At 34.7% G+C, this 9,736-nt stretch overlaps 1 long non-coding RNA gene across 2 annotated transcripts; it reads left to right on the top strand.

Annotated features, from left to right (window-relative positions):
* The first annotated feature begins 6,925 nt into the window (after positions 1 to 6,925).
* On the top strand, positions 6,926 to 9,398 carry LOC127849533 (uncharacterized). Of its 2 annotated transcripts, XR_008034898.1 has the most exons (4): positions 6,926 to 7,090; positions 7,792 to 7,917; positions 8,140 to 8,231; positions 9,285 to 9,398. It is a non-coding gene; the product is annotated as an uncharacterized LOC127849533 (long non-coding RNA). The 2 variants fall into 2 exon arrangements; XR_008034897.1 differs by lacking the exon at positions 6,926 to 7,090 and having other exon boundaries at positions 7,644 to 7,917.
* The last annotated feature ends 338 nt before the right edge of the window (positions 9,399 to 9,736 follow it).

Genomic DNA, 9,736 nt, shown 5'->3' with positions numbered 1-9,736 from the left:
AGCCGTGATAATTTAGCAAATTTAGTATTTGAGCAAAACAAGCAATATAAATTGTATTGGCTGTGTATATATAACTTGTACAGTTCTATTCAACTATAAGACACGGATGCCTCCATATTCTGCTTTTGTATGAAAAATCACATTATTAAAGAAAAAAGTGAACACACATATCAATTTACGCAAATTCCCACGAACGTAAAAAAAGGAAATGTTTTCTTAAAAATGGGACCATAACTCCTGTTGAGTCAAAAATATATTTACCTGCTGGTTATGTGTTTGTACAGTTTCAGAACTCAAGGTGGATTACTTTTTAAGTTTAGGTGTCAAAAATTACAAAACAGTGCAAAAAAGCGGACACAACTCCGTTCATATAAAATTCTGCAAACAAAAATATAGAGGTGTGAAAGTTTAGAATATGTAAGTCAAGGTTCAGCCCTCTAGCAGCAATACGTTTTGAGTTAACAGAAAACAAGTGAACAGAAAAAAGTCATGTAAGGGGCCAAACCATCAGTGGGGGTGGAAATCCTGAGAACCACAATAGGTGTGCACATATGCTGGCTCATATGTTTGTTAAGTTTCAGCAAAGAAGCAGCAATAGCTATTTATCTACAAACAATTAAGTTAACAAATGTATTTTTCGCTACAAAAAGTGGGCTGTAACTCCAGTTATGTAGAAAATATCCATTATGCAGGTACCCAAGTTCTCAGGCTGGTTGATATGTTCGCCAAGTTTCATCCATCTAGCACCAATTCTGTTTGTTTCAGTGCGACACAAAAAGTAAAATGGATGAAAGAACATCGGAAAATCTGTATGCCCCTCTACTCTCATAAAGTGAGGGCATAAAAAGTATGTATGTTGCACTCAAAGTGATTTCATATCAGGTTTTCTACTGCGTAAATGAATACGAACAAATTGCAAAGAATATACTTTAGATATATGTTTGAAGTCAATGTCAAGAGAACAGTCTTTTGTGACTGCAATGTTTACTGTAAATGGCAGAGCTACAGACTTAGGAATTTCATGCGTCAAACAATAACTTGGGGCTACAAGTTGTACACAATCTGGAAATGAGATCAGATATTTGCTTGACCAGCATTTTTGCAAAGAACAACATCCAAAACAAGTTTCAATAATAAAATAAGTTTACATGACTAACTTCTATGCGTAAACAACATCATAACAAAATAATACGTGAAACAAAAGGATCATTTGCCGTTAGTCACTCACCTGAGAACGGAAATAACTAAAATGTTCTCAGTGGCTTTGGTTCTGTTTTTAATAATAAATGTGGCTTCTAACCGTCTACCACAACCCGCTTTTTTAACTTGACTGGGATGTAATAAATACAATTATATTGATAATCTTGTATGGTCATGAGGGAAAAACATGTTAATTCCTAACTGTTCACCAAGTTTCACTTCAGCCATATAATGAAAACTCAGCCAACCCCCTTGCAGCCATATACTTACATAGACCGGAACCATTTTTAAGCTTACACACGATATCTTAAGAAAAAGAGTTTTGAACAAGTTTCATTAAGAATGGACACACAATATGACTTAAGAGTTTTTACAAGATTTCACTTAAGCAACATAAGAGTAACTATCCCGTCCTAAGGCGGCCATGTTTTTCAATAGATCACAACCATTTTCGAACTCGGCCCAAAAATCATTAGAATAAAGGTTATTGTTAAGTTTCAAGAGGATTGTGTCGTTTAGAGTAACGACATGGATTTACTTTAGCTATATAGGTAAAACTGTCCCGTCCCCTGTGGCCATGTTTTTTAACAGACAGAAGCCGACAGAGATATCATTAGAGTGAAATTAGTCTTATGAGCAAGTTTCATATAACTTATGGTATGAGGGAGTTTCATAAATATGACTTCTAGTGTTCACAATCTTTTTTCTATATTTTACCTGATGACCTTGTGTTTTACCCAACGTATTCCAAGTTCTATTCATTCTCAGATAATAATGGGACAGATGTTCTGACCAATGTTCATGATGAAGATTGGGCAATAAATTAGCCATCTAGAGTGTTCACAAGATAACACACGATGATGACGGATAAGAACTAAGAGCTGTAAACAAAAGCTTACAATGAGCATATTGTGCTCAGGTGAGCTAAACATTGTAACAATAAAAAAAGTACATTACACAATGACAAGAATTCTTCACATAAATGTACCATCATCACAATGTTCTTTTATTTTGTTCCGATGGTCAGCCATACTGTGCATGAAATATTTCTTTTGCAAGACATCTCAAATTGTTGCTGCTATGCAGCTGAATATAGATGACCTTGTTGTTAAGGGTTACCATGCAGGTAGTCTTGTATTGCCAAGACAACTACAAATTGGTGTGGTCCGTTCAGTTGACAGGTTTCATGTTCATTAATGTTAACCGTGTCTGAAATTGCAATGAGACCAAGATCAAATGCTATGAACAACCACTGTGATTTTACAAAGTGCTGTATCAAAATGATATCATTAAATTTCTTGCCAGCAATTCAACTCAAGGTGTCTTATCATGAAAAGCTTTTTATCTCAATCACCTCACTTGTTATGTGTAATTTTGATTAAAATCTGACAAAATTCAATCCCAATTCAAGTCATATAGACATTTCATTTAAACAACCAGAGTTTATTTGAAGAAAAGACAAATCCTGCATATGACAAACCAAAACTAGACGAACACCTAAACATTCTAATTTTCAGAAAGAACATTTGGCATACATTTGTTTATATAACAGGCTATTTAATATTTGATTACACTTTTGGCTATTTAATATATCATTATAGTGAATTCCACATTGGCTTGCATTCCCAATACTTAAATAAATAATGCCATGTTTTCCTTCTCACCCCTGTCCCACCCAGATTCAACAATGGCTGATCGTCTGCCTCTATGGCGACGTCAGATGAATATGCGTCTGCAAGCAACTCGTCGTCGCCAGGGTCAGCTGTTGACCTTCTGGTTGCTATGGAGACCGGGCGGAGTCGCAAACAGGAAGTGGGCAGGCTAGAGGCCGAGTCGTGACGCTCCTGGACTAACTCCGTCTGCTGCTTTATAAAGTTGATAAACACCTAGCAGGAGATGAAGATTGTGTTGTTAATGGCAATTGCGACTTAGAACTTTGATGTATATAAGTTTAATCTGTATTCAATATTTATTAAATAGATGTATTATAAACACCGAATTAAGTGGTTTTGTTTGTTTTGTAGTTGTGTTCTTACATAAAATACGTAGCAGCACTTTCATAGTTATAAATAAAATGCTGATGGAAGTATCGCTACATGGGAATATTGTCTGGTGAACGTTTTACTGAAGTTCACGATTTTTCCAGATTAAAGTTTGAAACCCACTATGTATTCAAATAATATATATTTTAAGATTTTTGCGTATGGTTTTTTTTTTCGTAACGATTTAACCAACGTAACTAGATAAACAAACGCAAGAAGGAGAGAACATGAATTAAATTAACACATATCTGTATTTATGAAAAAAGTTGTTGACTGATATGCCACTTTTAATTGCCGCCCCCTACATAAAAAGTCAAGTGTATTTTGACTGACAACATGATACATACATTGTCAAGTGTATTTTGACAGACTGAATAATCCTCAATATTCAGGTCCTTTTGAGCTTCTTCGAGTTTGGAGAACACATATGTGAGCGAGAGATCCTCCAACTCAAATTGGAGCAAATTCTGCATAATGAACCGCCGGGCGACCCGCTGTATTATAAAATTGTTTTAAGTCTTTAGTTTAAATGATTATTCAATATGTCATTATCGCGAACGTAGCATTATCTAATTTTAATTCTAAATACATCATACGTTATTAAGGATACATTTTGAATACAATTAAATTTTGGTGTTTCAGCTCGACGTAGACATTGTTCTTATATATTGTTCGTAGACGGTGTTCGTAGACGTTGTACTTAAGTTGCACGTTTACATTACATTTCGCCCATCCCCCGATCTATGACAAGACGTACATCATGACTGCTTACCCAATTTTTATTATGATATATTAATGGTTCGCATACCTCTGTGTAAACGAGCAATTCCTATTTGCCAATACAATTATGTGAGATATGCTTTTTAGTCCCATTTACAGCGGTATTTAAATTATGAAATGTACAATATCGTTTTGAATTATGCATTTATGAATAATTAAAACGGTAACAATTTTTATTTAAACTAACAAACTACACAGTTTAACAGTTCATGCCACCGAAGAGTGTATATTAACAACTTAACATGGTTACGACACAAATCGTAAGTAGATCTCATTAACAGTACATATGAAGGGCACAGAATTATCTCGTTGCTGATAGCGAGTTTTTTGTTTCCCGAACTAGTATAATTTTCGAGGCCAGCTCCATTAACTTTCATCAATTTGTGACGGGTAGTTTAAATGCGGGTATTTTAGTAGCAGTATAATGCGAATGCTATCCGAGGGTGCGTATGCTATCAGACCAGTGTTTGTCTCCGGTGTAATATTGTCAATGAGTAACTTATATTTACATATCTTGCCTTAAGTATGAAGCCAACCTTCGCGCAGAGATTTGACTAGAACCAGCATAGCTGGATCAAATCCCTGCCTTAATAACCAACCACGTGATGATAGCCGAGCCACGTGGTACAATACTTTTCCGGGTGTTATTTTTCCTTTTTGTTCAATTTTTTTTATTATGAACCTTAACGAATACACTACTTTTAAAAAATAAAAGAAAATTATACTACTTTTCATAATATTATACTTGAACAAAAAATAAATTCCTACCAAATCTGGTAGGATACTTGTGTGATTGCAGATGTTGTACTTCAGACCATGATGGAACGACAACTCTGCGTGGAGATTGGTATGAAGCATGCTGAGATGATGGAACGACAACTCTGCGTGGAGATTGGTATGAAGCATGCTGAGATGATGGAACGACAACTCTGCGTGGAGATTGGTATGAAGCATGCTGAGATGATGGAACGACAACTCTGCGTGGAGATTGGTATGAAGCATGCTGAGATGTAGTGTCTTTATGTCAGAGATAACCGCGACAGCCCATTGGCCGATTATTTAATCAAATCTACCAGGTTAAACTTAAAAGATACAAGCAATTTATGTTGTTTTACGAAGGCGTAACAACATACCTATACAAAGCAAAGGATAAAGGTTTGAAATTGTGTCTGCACTGATAACTCATTTAAGCTGTCGATGGCTGTGTTTATGTGTTTCTTGTGACAGAGTCGGACTGACTGTTATATAATATATAATGGCAGGTCTGCGTGCAATAAATCACTATAGGGAGATAACTCTGTTGTGTCAAAAAGGGGCCATTTAATGTGCATACCCACGCACTTTAAATGACCAACTAAATAGGCTACCGGTAGATGTGATATTATTCTATATATAATAACATTTTGTTTAAACTAGCTGAATAGATTGAAATTTGCTTTATAGGTCGTATATTTAATGAATTAACCACAGTATAAAATAATAAATCAATGTGCTTTATTTATCGCCTATTTTATATATGAAACATATTACTTTCATAATGCTGCATACACAATTGCTATCATTATTGTCCAATGCTTGTCATACATCAATATATTTAATTATTTCCAATTTGCCATATTAACCTTACTTGCAGATGCATTTTGGTTCAAATTATAGAAGTTATATGGTTTTAATAGGGTTACAAGACAACTTCGACGTTCTGTATCATTATAAACTTTGAGTTAATTATTTTCATTCTACCACGATCCGCAACCTGTTTTTTGTTGACAGTGAAGGAAATTAAAGATAGGTTATTCAGCGATAAATCATGGGGTTATTCTGAGATACATAGTGGGATTATTCTGCGAATAAAATCATGGGCTTATTCTGCAATCAAAGCCAATCATGATATATCTGCTATCACCGAAACATCCGGAGGATATATTTAGCGAATGTTTTATATTTCCTATTTTGTCAACTGAATGCTTAATGTACTGAATCACGTGTTTACGTCTTCATAATATTAACCCATTCATGCCTAGCGTCCTGAAAAAAAGCACATTGCAAACAGCGTAAACCCAGATGCGGCGTCTCATCTGGGTTTTCGCTGTTTGCTTAAAGGAATTTCTGTAAGAATTGTTCTAAATATAGAAATAAATATACTAGACATTCCTAATTTTTGAAATAAATTGATCCAACTTAGAAGGATGGGATAGTCCACGAGGCATAAATGGGTTAATCTTATCAGATTACTAATCTTATCTTCTGCAATCAAAGCCAATCATGATATATCTGCTATCACCGAAACATCCGGAGGATATATTTAGCGAATGTTTTATATTTCCTATTTTGTCCACTGAATGTTTAATGTACCGAATCAAGTGTTTACGTCTGCATAATATTAATCTTATCAGATTAATAATCTTATTGATTAATCTTCCCCCTTCTCATGTGAATTATTACGAAGTGGAATACGATTGCACTTGATTTCAAACACCATCAGTTCTATTACATACAGTCCATATGAGTCTCGCTCTGGGAAAACGGTGCTTAATGCATCCCTACATTAAGTGTCGTCGCAGATTAGGCAGTGCAGTAACTTTTGTGTATTTTCTTTGTTTATAGGAAGTCTCGAAAGGCGGAATGTTTCGTCCCTGATCAGCCTAAGCGCACTGAACAGGCTATTCTGGGATGACACTTTACTCATATGCGATAAGCCCTGTTTTCCTAGAGCGAGGTTAATATCTACTCATCAATGAATCACACCACAGCCACAGAAGAACCTACTATACACGCGTTTTTCGATGAGAACATGTCGCGGTCTTGCGCAGTGGTTTTATTTTAAGAGGCAACCAGGGCATGCGGATTATATCAAAGTCACGTGTTATGCCCCACTGAAAATATTAATTCTACTTCAAGTTGAACTGACGGCAGATATAGCAGGCGCTTCATTGTGTTATTAAACGCTTAATTATTAAATGAAAGTTGTTAAAGTATTAATATAACTAAATGACTTAACCGTGGACGTAAGTAGTTTATAACAGCGAGATTATTAAATCTGGACAATTCCATTCTCGTACGTTAGTTCGGTAAGTAGATTGACTGTTATCTCTAATTTGCATTCACGTACAAAGAAAAGTGTGTCTGATATTAAATAATTATTTGTTTATATCAAGTACGAGTGTATATGGCCAACCAATAATATAACTTAACTTCTAAGAAATTCCTTTCAAATGATTTTAAAATCGAAATTGTCCTATATTAACTCTCTGTGTGTATTTGCATGTGTCACTTGTTCGAGATTAATGTTATATTAAATCCGTCGTGGCAGTAGACTATTGGTGAACATTACAAACATATTTGGTAACACATCGAATTAATAATGCAGGCAATCACGTCGATTGTATTTTGATCGAAAGTGAAAAACATTTTAATATTGTTAAAAACTACAGCAACTTACCGTCAAACTAATTGTGCATGTGTTTTGAAATCAAACTTACTTTTCAAATCGGAAGTTATTTTTGTAGAGTTTTATTCATTTTCTTCCTACAGCTTTATCGAACGATTGATTGATGTACATAAAAATGCGTATGAGAGTTAAAACTTTTTTCTTTTAAAATGTCAAACAATATCACCATTGGGAATCCTATGTCTTCTTGAATGGTTTGAGCGTGTTTGAGTACAAATGTACAGCGACCCGAAGGCTCATTAGATGGGAGTGGGATTATTGCAACTAGGAGAATGCCCGCTTGGTTTTGCGAAATAAGTTTTGAATTGTTTTTACAACCAGGTTGATTGATACGACCAGGACTGTCTGTACCCGTATGACGATACACCGTACACGTTCAGTGTTTCATAAACACAGTCCAGTTATGAACAGGGAGGATAATAGTCTCTAAGGCTTTTGATTATTCAGGTATGTTTGTAAATTTATATATTGCGTAATGAACGTGACGAGGCATAATAGGTTACAGAGCGCTTTTAACGTTTTCTGACATTTAATGCGAGGTTATCAGAACTTAAACTCTCAACAAAACATTATTTAAACGAAACAAAATATGAACGCAAAGGATTACCCTTCGTAATGCCTTCTCTTATTGAATCACGGATTTTGTAATCAAATTATGTTTACTCCCAGCTTTGAAAATGGCAGAAGGAGACGTGGTATATACGCGGTCAGAGACTGGAAGCGATCATAGACACAGCGGCCTGTACAGCCGTCACTCTCGAGTAAGTCAGAGAATAATGTGGTATAGTTATAACTCTCTGGTAAGTCCTTTTAAAGAAATTTTAATAATATGAGTACATTCGTTATTATCCACACATTGTCATAAAAGAATTAGCACGTATCAGTCTCCTTATTATTTTATTCATACTCTATCCTCAGAAATTCGCCTCTAACAATAATATGATAATATCCCTACACTTTGAGAATGACTATCTGCAGTTATCTGTTTATTATGTTCTTGATGCATGTAAACACAATTTTTAACAAGTATCGTATGATTGGAATTACTTTCCACCATCACCCGGAATGACATTTCAAACTCACAATGTGTGCAGCTTTATAAACTGGGATTTCAAAACAAACGTCATATAATTAGCTTTGTTGGGTTTGGGAGCGACTATTTAATGAAATCTCAAACGTGGATCCCGAATTATTTGATAACATATATTTTGTCTTATCAATCTCATCTGAATCACGTTTAGTCTGTTTTAAGCTATAACTAAAGAATGCGCCTTTGTCTAAAATGAACCCACCTTTCAACATAGTGCATACATGCAATTTTCTTCATAAAAAGGATATAATAACGTCATATTTAGTTGGTATAATCAATGATTGAAAAAAACAATAAGACTCGGCACAAGAGCGAAAGATTACTTTTACAATTTCATTACCACAAATACATTACTGATTTTGTATAAAATGACAATATTGGTACTATTAGTATCCATAAAACCATGGTGCGTGTGTGTGTTTATAAACACTACTTGTAAATCTTAATGTTCAAACACGTACTTAAATATAATAAATGATAAAAACAATACACAAATGATGCATGTATTTAATTGAACTCGTTCTATTTATGGTGCTATTTAATAATTCAACATACAGTTAAATCGTATATCAAGAGTCAAAATTTGTAATTTAACAAACCTTACAGTTATCTGAATTATATTTCAACAAAACTTTCAAGATTATTATTTTAATGTGTTTGTAGTTTAAATCCAATAATATTTTAATCTATAACTGGCATTAACATCGTGTCATTTTGTTTTTAGAATTATGTGGAAAGTGTGTCCGTGGAGATCTGTACTATAATGACCCGGCTGGGATACGGCGAGGAGATCAGGCGGTGGCGGGTTGAGAAATATAGGAGGCAAGATAGGCTGATAAATAAACGACGGACTGATCATGTTATTTCAATCACAGTAGGTAGCAAGGCAGAGGGGCTGACTTGCTATTTTGAAAGTGATATAGACATTTTATTTATACCGAAACATGTACTCTGTGTGGAAGCTGGTACCAATCTTGACACTATACCAGATGGCATACACGTATTTAGTATGGATACACGTGTATATCCAGGACACTGTATACTTTTACAAGAGAGACCAGCTACTATTCGTTATGATGAAATTTACAATTTTCTTTGTGATAATGAATATGGAGACGTTCTGTTAAGCAGTTGTTTATGGCAAGATCATATGTATAGATGTCAAGATACAGTTAT

The sequence above is a fragment of the Dreissena polymorpha genome, chromosome 11 (genome assembly GCF_020536995.1).
Source record: "Dreissena polymorpha isolate Duluth1 chromosome 11, UMN_Dpol_1.0, whole genome shotgun sequence".
Lineage (NCBI taxonomy): Eukaryota > Metazoa > Mollusca > Bivalvia > Myida > Dreissenidae > Dreissena > Dreissena polymorpha.
This window is presented reverse-complemented; position numbering and strand designations above follow the sequence as displayed.